We start from the raw sequence: 13810 nt of genomic DNA, 5'->3' as shown, positions 1-13810 counted from the left end.
AGAAACTGACATTTAATTACCATCTTACGCAACTTATACGTGAGAAAGCCCGCTAATCCGCCACTGCCTTTATGCGATTTTAAGACTGCCCGTTTACCGGCGACGTCGCCATCTTTATAACTAGGATTACTTTATTGCCAATGTCAGATCGAAGACGAAATAATCATTTGTCACGACCGACGATGGTCATATTTGATGCGTAAACCCCAGTTTACATCCGATGATTTATGGTATGGCAGCGTTTAATATATGATTTTGACCGGCGTAGATATTTATGCGTAATTAAGAAGTTATGCGTTGAATTAATAAAAGATTGAACTGTTTAAAGGTAAATTACGAGTTAGATTATTAGAAAGTATCTTTGCTAATCATTTATTTTCTGTTAGGAAAAATAGAGTAGAGTATCTTAGTTAACGTCTCCTTTTTGCTGCTATAAGGCTAATCTGGGCTCGAATTCTGTAACTTTTAAACACATTAAAATTAAACGGCTATCCTTATCTGACACACTTAGCGTCTTTACCAAAGACATCTAAATAAAGGGAGATAAAACAATTTACATTTTATCGCGATCACGAACCGTGTTCCGCAAAAATCGGTGATGACAGATTTACGCGGTATATGTGATAGAATACGGTTCGAGTTCCAAATGTTATTATTGTTATTAATGTATTTTGGGTACCTATAGAAACGTTAAACTAAATATTTGTTTAGGTGTATAACTTTAATTAATATACATAGATTGTGCCAGGATTATACCTTTGAAATTTTAGTTTTCTAATTCAATTATATTAGGGAAATTACAATGATAACTAGCAGCATCGCTGTGGATTCATCTTTACTAAGAAATTGTCGAAATCTGTAGGAATTACGCTGACATTTGACGTTTTCATTTGTTTTCATTCAACTTATATTTGACAGGGCGCGGTTGTGAGTTTTCTGCGGTAGTTGAAAGTTTTTGCAGCGTTTGAACAATTTTTTTCTAATAATTATTAGTGTTTATTGCAAAGAAAACTATTTAAAGTAGTTTTTAACTATCTACGATGGTTCGCCAGTGCATAGTTTGTAAAAAGGTGGAGAATAGTCCAGTGGATTATTCTAATCCGGAATTGATATTTCGACTGTAAGTGTCATTACGTTCTTATTATTACTTTAATTACGGTAGTCGGTATTTTCAATCTCTTCTCAACATTCCTAGTTTCCTACACTGCTTTTCACTTACAGGTATTTACACCATTAACTCGACGCGTTGTTATATTGATCGTTTGGAGTACCTGTATTGAAAAATATGTTAAGTAGAGGCGCGGGTTATTTGTCAAAAGCGTTCCCTGCACTCCGCGGCGATCGGACGCTAGAAAAATCTCCGACCATCAGTCAAACGCGCCATTTGACTTTCAAATCGTCGTGGATGACGAATGGATGCTGTTCGACGATCCTTTCATAATTAATATACTTCTTTGGAAGTGGCGAGGTAGTTTTAAGGCTCTAAAAAGTAGGTATCCATAGAAGCAAGAAGATATAATGCTGTTGAGTCTTCGCTCCGATTTGATGCAGACAAAAACAATTTATATGACAATACGTATATCAATACAATTTTCTTGTTTTAAAATAAAAATTTAGTATCGCAACTATTATATACAACCACGTATACAAAGTGTGCCATACAGGAGATGAAAAAATAAAAATCGGATTTTTTTAAATACATAATAATATTTAAAGAGAAAACTGCTCTTGAAATTACTCTATTGACGGCTCGTAAGTAAAAAATGTGTAATAAGTAAAGAATAACAAAATCGATTTTTTTGAAAAGATATACAGGGCGAGTCTTAAGTAAGATCCAGTGGTTCTCAAAATTTAAGCAAAAAATATTTTTATTTGGAAAATTTTAAAGTAAAATAACTCCGTTATTTTGGAGTTATTTGAAAAACGGTAAAAAGAAAATATGTTTCTTTTATTGAGTTCTACCAGCTCTGAAAATATTTGCACTTATTCAAGACTCGCCCTGTATAATATTGAGAAAATCGACAATTGCAAACTTTCATAAGAAATACGAGTAGCTCTAAAACATAGTTTAAATAGTGCATTTGTAAGGTTCACTAGCTCTACCCATAAAGAGGTAAACAATCATTTAAATCAATGTATGAACGATTCGAGGTGTAACGCGAACGAAGTCGCGGGAAAAAGCTAGTTACCTATAATATGATTTTATTAGATTTTCAATCTAAACAAGGATATATTTTACTCTATATAATCTAAAGGTGAGTTTAGATAGAACACAACGAATAACAAGCAGGAAGAAAATTGTATCAAACATCACAGCACCGGAACACATGGACGCAAATCAATGAAGAATATTCAAGAGAGACCTCACCTTAATTTACAGTAGAGTGTAAAGTTGCAGATAATAATGATGACAGATCGACAAACTTATTTAATATAATTCGAACAGCACAAGTTTTCTGGTGAGTTAATATATCTTATTCTTACACCCACCAAATTAAATTCATCCCAAACAACAGGAAAAAATCCGCGATTTGACTTTCAAATCGGGACCGGGACTAGATATTTGGTTAGGCGCGCCAGTAAATCAACTTCTACGCCGGGCAGGACCGATAAAATTAAAGGGATAATCGTGAAGGGGTTAGGAACCGGGGTTCCACAAATCACCGGCCGCTGTTTTACGACTGTTCGCCGCGGGTACCGCTACGGGGCACCCGCTCCTCTCAACAAATACTGCATCAATCTTTTTTGTTTATATTTCTATGGGACCTCTGGGTCCCTTTTCTAATAAACCTAATGTGTTTTTGGGGCTTGGAACTTATTAAGGTTAATTTATAAAAAGTAATTAATTCGGAACCCTGCGAGGTTCGGATGGGTTGCTTACTGGCAGACTGTCTACCGTTTTATTCAACTATAAAAACCTTTTTTGTATATCTATTTATGTTTTTTTTTTCTTATGCACCCTAAAATGGCTTATATGAGATGTGTTTTATTTATGGTAGGACTATCGTTAAGATTGTGTGGATCTTTACTAAAGAAACAACTATCAAAATATAATATCACAACTATCAAAAAAAATTATTAAAAGACTAGCGTGTACCCGCGACTTCGTTCGCGTTGAATTAATCATTTGTAATGGTGATGATAAAGCAAAGCAAGAATTTCCAATAACATACAAACCGGATAAAATTTTTCTCACATTTATGTCAGCATGAGAAAAAACAATATGACGATATTATTATATAACTTGTTGTAGTTTCATCCTGTTGGAATTTGACTTTCAAAAATCCGTTTGCCAAAAATAAGCTTTTTACGTCAAGCAGTTTAAGCAGAATCGTGGTTAATCAATTACCCAACTTTTTGGAACACCCTGAATGATTTTTAAAAAATTTCAAAATATGTAAAAAAAACAAAATAAATCGTGTCCAAGCGTTTTCCCGAAAGACTAACCGTTTTTTAAATAACAAATATTGTAATATTTGAGAGGCGTTTTCACCCTCTTGGAATTTGATATTCGAGAGACCCCTCCTTATCGAACCTCTACACCCCACAGTCAATCCGTTTGTCAAAAATCAGCTTTAAATGTCAAGCAGTTTAAGCAGAATCGTGATTACTCAATGGTCATATTTTATGAAACACCCTGTATAAATTTTTAAAAAATCTTCAAATATATAAAACAACAAAATAAAATATACGTGTTTAAGAGTTTTTCCAAAAAACTCACCGGTTTTTAAATAAAAAATATTCTAATATCTTAGGGGTGGTTTCACCCTCTTAGAATTTGAGTTTCGGAAAATCTCTTTTTATCGAACCTCTATACACCCTAAACTCAATCCGTTCTCCAAAAATTAGCTTTTTACGTCAAGCGCTTTAAGCAGGGTCGTGATTAATCAATGACCAGATTTTTTGAAACACCCTGTATACATTTTTAAAAAATCTTTCTTAAAATATGCAAAAAAAACAAAATAAAATATACGTGTTTAAGCGTTTTTTCGGAAACTTGGCCGGTTTTTAATTAAAAATATTGTAATATTTGAGGGGTGGTTTCACTCTTTTGGAACTGGAATTTCGAAAAATCCCTTCTTATCGAACCTCTACACACTAGAATCAACCTGTATGCCAAAAATTGAGCTTCTTACGTTGAGTGGTTTGAGCAGGATCGTGATTAATCTGTGAGTCACTTAAGGATTTTATATATTAGTATAGATTGTAAAAAAAAATAAATAAATTCAAAAAAATGATGAATAAAAATGCGTAAACGTTTTCAGTAAAATAATTAGGTAGATATATTCCGAGTTGTCAGAAATATATAACTTCAGCCTGTATGTAATCCAGTATACCATACTAAATAATTTCAGACAAATTTAACCTTCTTGATCTCGATGGCATAAAATAAACTCCAGTTAGTGAATCATATCGTCTTTTTCTTGCCAAAGTCAGGCTTAATAAACCATTTTCAGTTGCAAGTGCTTTAAGCAGTTCGTTATAAATTTGTATCCGAGACAGGGTACTTGGTTTGTGCTCGTATTTATTTAATGGTAGTATTTACGACTAGCTTTGTGTGGTATAATAGCTGAAAGAAATAAATCAGTTTTTTTCTGATTTAAACTATTTTGGAAATAAAGTTCTTTCTTGTTAAAATAGTGTTTGTTTGTTGTGTGCTGTGTGTTATTTATAAAATGGACAAAAGCAGAAACATTTTAATCCGAATTTCCCTGTCCTGTGGTGACGCGTTGTTTAATATTTTGGCATAATTTCTGCATAACTTTAAGTGCAGCAAATTAGAGTATCATATTTTATTAAAAAAAACTTGAAGCCTCGTCTTCTAAAAGTAGCATGTGGCTTAAGTATGAGAGTTTTCCGATGCTTTGCAATACTTAGAAAGTCTCTCTCACCTCAGCTTTTCCTAAGATTTCATTGTTCCAAACATGATGAGTCCATGACATTCGGATTATTCTTTGTAGTGTCCATATTTCAAATGCTGCAATTCTATTTAATGTTATAAATAAATAAATGCCTTTATTGTCAAAAAAAATTTCAATTTGTAGACAAAGGTAAACTAAACAAACAAAGTAAACAAACAAACAAACAAAAGATAATACAAAACATTATACAAATAATATTGTCAGTCTTATTGTTTAAAATAAACATTTAAAAATGTTTACAATGTCAAACAATAAAAAAATAAAAATAATATTCAAAAATATTTAGTTAGTTTATAGTAAATATCACTGACCTCTAAATAAATTTATTTTGATGTCATTAGTAAATATGGCAATAGCAAACATTGGACCAGTGTTTACAAGATCAAATTCGATTATCTATACTAATATATAAAATTCTTAAGTGACTGACATACTGATTAATCACGATCCTGCTCAAACCACTCTACGTAATAAGCTCAATTTTGGCATACAGATTGATTCTAGGGTGTAGAGGTTCGATAAGAAGGGATTTTTCGAAATTCCAGTTCCAAGAGGGTGAAACCGCCCCTCAAATGTTACAATATTTTTTATTTAAAAAACGGTCAAGTTTCCGAAAGAACGCTTAAGCACGTAAATTTTATTTTGTTTTTTTACATATTTTAAGATTTTTTAAAAATGTATACAGGGTGTTTCGAAAAATCTGGTCATCGATTAATCACGATCCTGCAGTATAAAATGAGATTATATCAAGTCTGGAAATTACAAAATTTTCGTTTAACATTTCAAAATCAAAATTCGGAAACTGTTAAACTATTAAGATTATGAAAATTTTTGAAATTTTTGCTATAAAATGTGTTGTGTTTTTAATGTATGAATTTTCTGAATGTTATTTTTATTTGTGGTAGACAATGCTTTAGTATTGAAACTAAAAAAAAATCGACTGTTTTAACTTCCACATGTGTAAGTTAAAATAAATAAACACAATGGAAGTTCGAAATCCTTTTATTTTCATATTTTATCTTAGTTCTAGTCTAAGGTATAATCATAATAAACCAAAGTGAACGTTACTTAAACAACAAAAACCATTTCGACGGTTATTCTCTACCCTTCGAAATAATAGCGTCGCAGTCACCTTACGTCAACGAATTTGCTTGTTAAATTCGATTTAAACATGCAATTACGTCCCAATATCTCCCCGAGACGTCGACTTTTCGATTCAGAGAAATCGCGAAGCTCAGACAATGAGCTGAAAAGAAATTGGCGCATTACAATACATGTTACCCTCGAGCGAGTCCTTTATTCTAGAAGGGATAATTAAAGGAGAGGAAGTCAAATCGCACGTGTAACTTCCGGTTAGATAGTCTTCCCCTCCTCTGCGATCGAAATTATCGCAATCTTACACTCGTGAGAATTGGAGTTGCTTTTGGAAGGGCCCGCTTGACTTTTTGTTGTCGCGCGACTACAATAATGTCGGCCCTTCGGGAGGTGTACGTTGTCGTTCTTTAGTTCTTGTTCGGTAAGTTCGCTTAGCGATTGTTTGATAACCGTCAAGTGGATGAAGGGAAAAAAGCGCTGTTTGTCGTTAAAAGTTCGGTCCATTGTGATGCAGTTTTAAGAACACTAGAAAAGGATATTTTGGCTAAATATTTGTAATGCCAATTTGCCTTTTTTGTTAAATGATAGATTGTAGATTGTATGGGAAGGGAGAATAAGAAAGTTATAACTCATTATACAGTCTCAAGGCTTTGACAAAACCCAGTATCTGAGAACGTTTTACAGAGATTAGTTCTCCATCTCATTCACTGTTTCCACTTTTTTTTTGTCTAGCCATTTTCCCTACAGAATCTGCATTCGCCGTTGTTTCTTAACTTCAATCTACTGAGCTGTTCATTGAGGAGACAATGTGCTGTTAAAAAAAACCCTGATAATCCGGTGATTGTTCTTACTTAAATCAAGGTAAATCTTGACATTTTTTCAATCGCAAGTAAAGAAATTTCTGAAAAATTTCTTCGAGTGTATAGACCGTTGGTAGTAGAGGTGGAAATTCTAGTTCCTTGGGAGAAACTACTTCTTTAGTTCTAGTTCCTTTAGAGGAATAGTTCCTTGAACTATGTCTTTAGTTCACATTAGTTCCCGACTAAGATTTACATCTCCGTTGCTTGTTCATGTTCGTTATAAGTCAGAACTATCTACAGTATGATCTGTATAATTTTTATAATGTACTAAATATAACGAGACGTGTAATTGCATATGTTTAAAACATATACCTAGGTAAGTTTTATGGCAAATAAAAACAAAAATTAAGAAAGAAACTCAGATCAGAGTTTAAAAACTCGATCATAAATCAATTGGAGCAAATAATAAAATATTGACACATGTGTAGGTGAAAGGAAATTATATTTAAGAAGGTGAAGTTTTCTCTCTTATTTAAGAAAAACTGCATTTTTCCTCACTTCAAGCTTTTTGTTTTTGTCTAAAAAATCAGAACTACGACTTCGTTTTATAAGATATGTATTTCTTAATTTTAAGGACATAAGTGAAACATTGCCATAAAATGTTCAAAGAAGAAACTAAAAATTAAAAACAGTATCTACGGCAATTTTCTGTGGTAATTACGCCAGCCGCGACAATAGACAAGGCCGGATTCATCGCCTTGTATTATATCTCGGATCTGCCGACTAAATAGATTCCCTTGAACTAGTCTTTTAACTAGTTCCTCTAGTTCCTCTCAGTCCTTTCGGCCCAGGACTGGTAACTAGTGGTGGGATAACTCGAGCGAAATTTCGCTCGAAACTGGAGTGCTCGATTATTAAAATGCATGGGTTTTTTCTATTACTACCCGTAACATACGGCTGGCACTCCCCACTCCCATCTACCATCGGGTAACGATCGCGTTGGCCGATCCGTACGTGAACTAGCCTTTTATTTAGTTCCTCAAGTTCCTCTCGGTCCAGGACCGATAACATACGGCTGGTACTCCTCAGTCCCGCCTAGCATCGGGGTATGATAGCGCGTGCCGATCCGGCGCCGTCGTATATTATTATATATCGGTCCCCGGAATAGGTCCTGAGGAACTAGTCCTTTGAGAAACCTGAAACTAGCTCCTTTCGTTCCGGGATCGGAATAGTTCATTGGAACTATTTCGTTCACGAACTACACATCTCTAGTTGGAAGATTCCCATTCAGGTTGCGCGTGGAGTCTTAAGGGTTCTGATTTTAAGGGATATTCTTATTTAAATAATGACACATGGAAGAAACTTATATATACTTAGCTTCATTACTTATTAGATAATTAACTACTTTAACTGATTTTTCAATTCATACGAACAAAAGCAACTAAAGAAACAAACTCAGTGCAATTTTTTTCTCCGCATAGATATCCATTTCCTTTCCTTCCAATTAATCCACTTATACTTCCTTTCGCCGAGCTCACGGACAAACACTGGCAAATTGGACACAATCGCGTCTAATTAATAAAAATGAAACGGCTAAATTGGACGAAAACAGACGCGCACCGGAGATGGCATCTAATGCTTTCTTCCTTTGTGGGGGGGATAGGTCGGTCCGTCGTTGCGATAACGCGATTAATTAGAGATAGAGGGGCACGCTAATGGACCGCTCGGCGGGGACGCAATTGGCCTTTCAATTATTGCCCGCAAATGGGTCGTTGTTGTTAGGGGGACTATTCGGTTTGGATGTAGTTGTTGGGAATGATTTGCGCCAGCGGTCTATGTTTTTGTTGGTCTTTTTTATACGGAAAAATCAGATCATTTGGTTTAAATGAAATAACGAGCATTAGACGTCCGAATAAAGGTTGATTGTCACTATACCTTCCGTATCATGAAAATGACAATTCCAATCCAGTCAATATACAGAGAGGAGTAAGACAGGGATGTGTGCTGTCTCCTTCGTTCTTCTGAGGCGATTTTTCGGGAAGCTTTCTCTTCAACAGATTGCGGTATTAAAGTCAACGGCGAAGTCATTAACAACATTAGATTTGTCGATGACACAGTTCTTATTGCCGACTCTAATACTGGTCTTCAGCGTTTAGTGGAACGACTTGAAGGCTCCTGTAAGAAATACGGGATGAAGATCAATTCCTCTAAAATTAAAGTCATGGTATTTGGAAAGAACCAAAATGTACCAATTCCTATTAAAATAGAGGGCAATACCTTAGAACGGGTCTACAAGTTCAAATATTTGGGGTCCTGGATACCTAGTTAACACCTTGAACAACGACGTGGAAATAAAAACCAGAATAGAACAAGCGAGAAATGCATTTTAAAAATGAAGAACGTCTTCCAGAACCCCAGATTGGACCTTGAGTTGAGAACTAGGCTCGTTAAGTGTTATGTTTGGTCAATCCTATTATACGGAGCAGAAACATGGACACTGAAAGTTCAAGAGATGAATCGCCTCGTATCGTTCGAAACATGGATATATCGAAGAATGCTTAAAATTCCATGGACAGCCCATATCACAAATACCGAAGTCTACAACAGAACAGGCAGAGAAAGAGAATTGCTCAATATAATAAAAATAGGAAAAACATCATACTTAGGGCATATATTGAATATTATATCATCTATATGAATAGGACAAATGCACACTATCCGTTCCGTTTCCCTTCCGTTCCATATTCTTTCTTCCTATACATTTTCATATCGGAAACAGCGTTGTCAAGTTCTTACATTTGTACCAGCTCTGTTAACGTTTTGCTGATATTTATTCGTTCTTTCACCTCTTAAATCTATTACCTTTTTCAAAAGATAATTTTTTTTACAATAAAACGTCATTTTCACAACTGATACAGAACGGCACCTTACGTATAGCGTCAATACAATAAAAAATACGGAACGGATATGGAATGGATACGGAATGGAAACGGAAGGTATATTCGTAGTGAGAATCAACCTTAAGAGTGATTATGTGCTATGTATGACCCGTCCTGTTTTGTATGGTGCGGAAATATGGTCTTTTTAGAACCTCTTTTAGTGCGAAGTGTATACAAGGTAGCTTAACAGCCGTAAAAAACTCATCGCGACTTTATTAGAATATTTTGAACGGGAAAGCGATAGTAATGGCCTTTTATGCCCCTTAAGTGCTGTTAAGGGTGTGAGTTTTGTTGATGATAAATAATAACTGTTTATATATTTATAGTTCATTTATTTTTGATTCCTAAAATATTTTGATTAAAAGAAAATATGTAAAAGTGGGCAACGCTGTGCCGGTCAAGCTTAATCACGTGGCTAAAAGTTTATTTGATATGAAATCCCCAAAAATGAACTATCCCCTATATAGCCTTTGGCGGTATGTTTTCTTTCCCTCCTTTAACAAACCCATTATTGGTGTGTATCATCCTCTAACATCATTAGATTATATTGGATTATATGGATTCGGTTTGTTCATTTTGTCGCTAACTCTATTTTCTTCTAATAAACAAACTAATTTATTTTGTGTAGTGTAGATGTGATATGTGGGATGTTGCAGGAAAATTAAGTAACTTAGACGGTTCAGTTATTACATTTTATTAGGGGAAAAAACTTCATCAACCAGCCTGTCATCAAATCTTTCCACTCTTCTCGGTCCTGTACCACTTGGATCCAGTTTCCCCTAAATCTTCTTCTTAAGTCATCTGACCATCTTGTCGGAGGTCTGCCTCTGCTTCTGAGAACATCCAGTGTTGGCCGCCATTCTAGTTTTAGCTTGGTCCATCTATCGTCCGTTCTTCTGACAATATACCCAGCCCATCAGTTCCATTTGAGTTTTATACAGGTACGAACGAAAAGTTATTATTCTTCAATACAGTTGAAACACATTTAGTTGGTGGCCCCCAAAAATAGCAGTGATATTGATATCAAAATCAAATTTCTCATGTCAAAAAACTCCCAGACACCAATTATCATCCAAATATTGACGTTACTTCAGAAATTATTTGGAAAAACTCGAAATAAAAATAAAACTTCTACACCCTGTATCTCCGAAATTAAGTAATTTAGGACATACATTTATACGAACTTTTTTACTTATTTTTAACTGCAGAATATGCTGCCGAAGTTTCCGAAATACAGTTCGGACCACCCTGTAGATTACTGCTCTTAATTTAATAAGATACGATATTCACTTCCTTGATATAATTACTAAAATTCATAAAGTATTAATTACCTTATTGTAAATGTTATTTACAAGATTAGTTAGGAATATTAAGCCAATGTAAACTAATATGCTAAATCTGTATATAAAAATTTATTGTTCATATAACAAACTAAAAAGAAACTTTGAAGTATTCTATAAAACGTCCTATAATAATTGGCTAGACGCAAACAGAAAAAGCAAAACATACTTTTTTAGAGTTTTTAAAAGTTTTTTAAGAGTTCGCATATTTTTATAATATATATAAACGTTTTTGTCCGAGACAAAAACATTTTTGACTAGAACACTTTCCGTTTTCTGTGTGCGTTCAGTCTTAGTCTTGATAATTATCTGACAATATTTTATATGAAATAACAAATAAGTAAGATCATACTTCAGAGACAATAAATCACAAATTGTTTAATCGGCTGCATCGTACGAATTCAATGGAGATAAGAATCTGGGACGTAGCAGAGTGTGCTTTTCATACCTGGTTAACTTCTTTACGAGATCTTTGTATACGTTTAATATATCGGCGTGTAAAAAATGGTCCTGGATAAGCGGCTTAAACGTTTCGGGTTCGGTATCGCTCCCATCTTAAGCTGGCTTAAGTTGGTCGGTTGATTGAGACGATATACGAGCTCAGACATTTGTTGATATTAGGAGCTCTATGATTTTTGTGCGATATCACGATTATCTAATAAAGTTATCATATCAAGATATAATCTATAATAAAAGCATGTAACTACTTGTGAAATACTTATGCATTTTTTGTATGTATTCATGTATTTTTACATATTTATTTATAGATTGTATACAACGATATGCTCGGTAAATAAATAAGTATGTGCTCAATTTAAATAAATTAGAAATTAAAGAAAAAAATAAAAGAAGCAGACCGATTCTTGAACAACATGAAATCACATCAATTTACCAAAATTTTCATAAAATTTATTTTATTACTGTAACAGTAAGTGTTCTGAATATATTATTAAAAAATTGGATATTAAAAGAAAAAGAAGGCATTTAAAATAGAAGAAAATGGATAGCCTGGAAACTAGAAACTAGTTTGGTGTAAGTAGGTACCTATAGAAGGTAGAAATCTATTTCAATCTATATCATCTATTCTTCTACACTCATGGTAACAAATAATTATACAAATAATGTTAATTTGACATTTGCCTGATATTTTTTATTATTGGACATTTTATTATTTTTATTGTTTATTTGTACCGCCTCCTTATTTAGTTATCTTAATTTCTCTTATTTTAGTTATTTAATTTTTGTTTTCTTTATTTTCACTATTCTAATTTTATTTGCTATATTAATTAAGCACAGTTTTTACTTTTTTTTAATATTATTATTAAATTATATACGTTGGTATCTACATTTATGTATGTTATAGTTATTTTCTGTTATCTATATATTTTTACTGTACTATTGTAATTTTATTTGTTGCTTATTTACTGTTAAACGTAATTTTATAATAGAACATTTTTAATTTTTGTTATTCATTTATACTTTTATTTTTATTATTTTGTATTTTTATTCGTGTTTAAACTTGTTCTTTCCTTTTGTTTTTCTTTTAATTCAATAATGTATATTTTAATTTTCGTTTTTCATGTTTCTGTCAAACTTTTTAAGATGTCATACAGTAGAGTCTAGATATCTTTTAATCAAAAATATTTTATATTATTTTATTTTTATTTTATTAAATTATTTAAGAAAAATACCTAGGTACACTTTTAAGCATTTAGGTATATTGGTGGCAATTGTTTAAAATTTGATTTAATTAAATTTAAATTTAGAGAAATTATATAACTGATTTGCTTAACTAAATATATCTGGGAAAAATGTAAGAAAACAAAGCAACTTAAAGTTTTTATTTCTTAAAAGAATACTGAAAAACTAAAAATTATACTCATATTTTTATTTTTACCATTTTTTTTCTTGATTATAAATTTTTAGTTTTGTTTTATATTATTTTTGTTCATTTTAGTATTTATTTTTAGATATTCAATATTATTTTTTTCATGATTTATTTTTTTTTGTTTTATATGATTTTAAACATTTTTCATGTAATTTGAAAATTTAATAATTTGGATTCCTAATGCAGAAAAATAAAGATTACCATATTTTTTTATTTTCAAAACTAAAGAAACGAAGCAAACAGAGAGAAACAGTAATTAAAGCATTTTATCATATTGTAGATATTTTAGTATCTTATAGGTAAACTAGATATTGGATATTAAAAAATCGATTAGCATAATACTTGAAGATATGAAACCTCAATAGATCTATTCCAAGGCATTTGAGTATTCTACCAGTATATTCAACCTCTTTAAAAGTAAATGGAAATTATTATTTATAGATCGTTACGTAAACGATATCTCTTTTTCTATCTTATTAGAAAATAATTAAATTAATAATTCATCCGGTACGCCTGAATTAATATCACGAACCGAGTCCAACTTAACCATTAAAACAAGCTCCGCTCAATGCCGCATCTCGCATTCCGTCCCCTAATTACCCAATTAGTCAGGACCGTTCCTCCGCTTCTCCACGTCTTAACGCTAAAACGAAACAGGAAAAAAACAACAGGAGAAACATCACACCGAAATATCAACAAGTCGCCACGCAGAACGTGTTTTCGTCGCACACCCCCCGCAGCCATTGGCCCAGCTTGAACCAACCGAAACGTCCAATCGGCTGTCTCCCCCCGTGAGCGCCAATGCCAGGGGTCCTGCGTGCACCCA

Source organism: Sitophilus oryzae, unplaced genomic scaffold, assembly GCF_002938485.1.
Source record: "Sitophilus oryzae breed Bouriz unplaced genomic scaffold, Soryzae_2.0 scaffold_1990_pilon_pilon, whole genome shotgun sequence".
NCBI lineage: Eukaryota > Metazoa > Arthropoda > Insecta > Coleoptera > Curculionidae > Sitophilus > Sitophilus oryzae.
Note: the sequence above shows the minus strand (reverse complement) of the source record.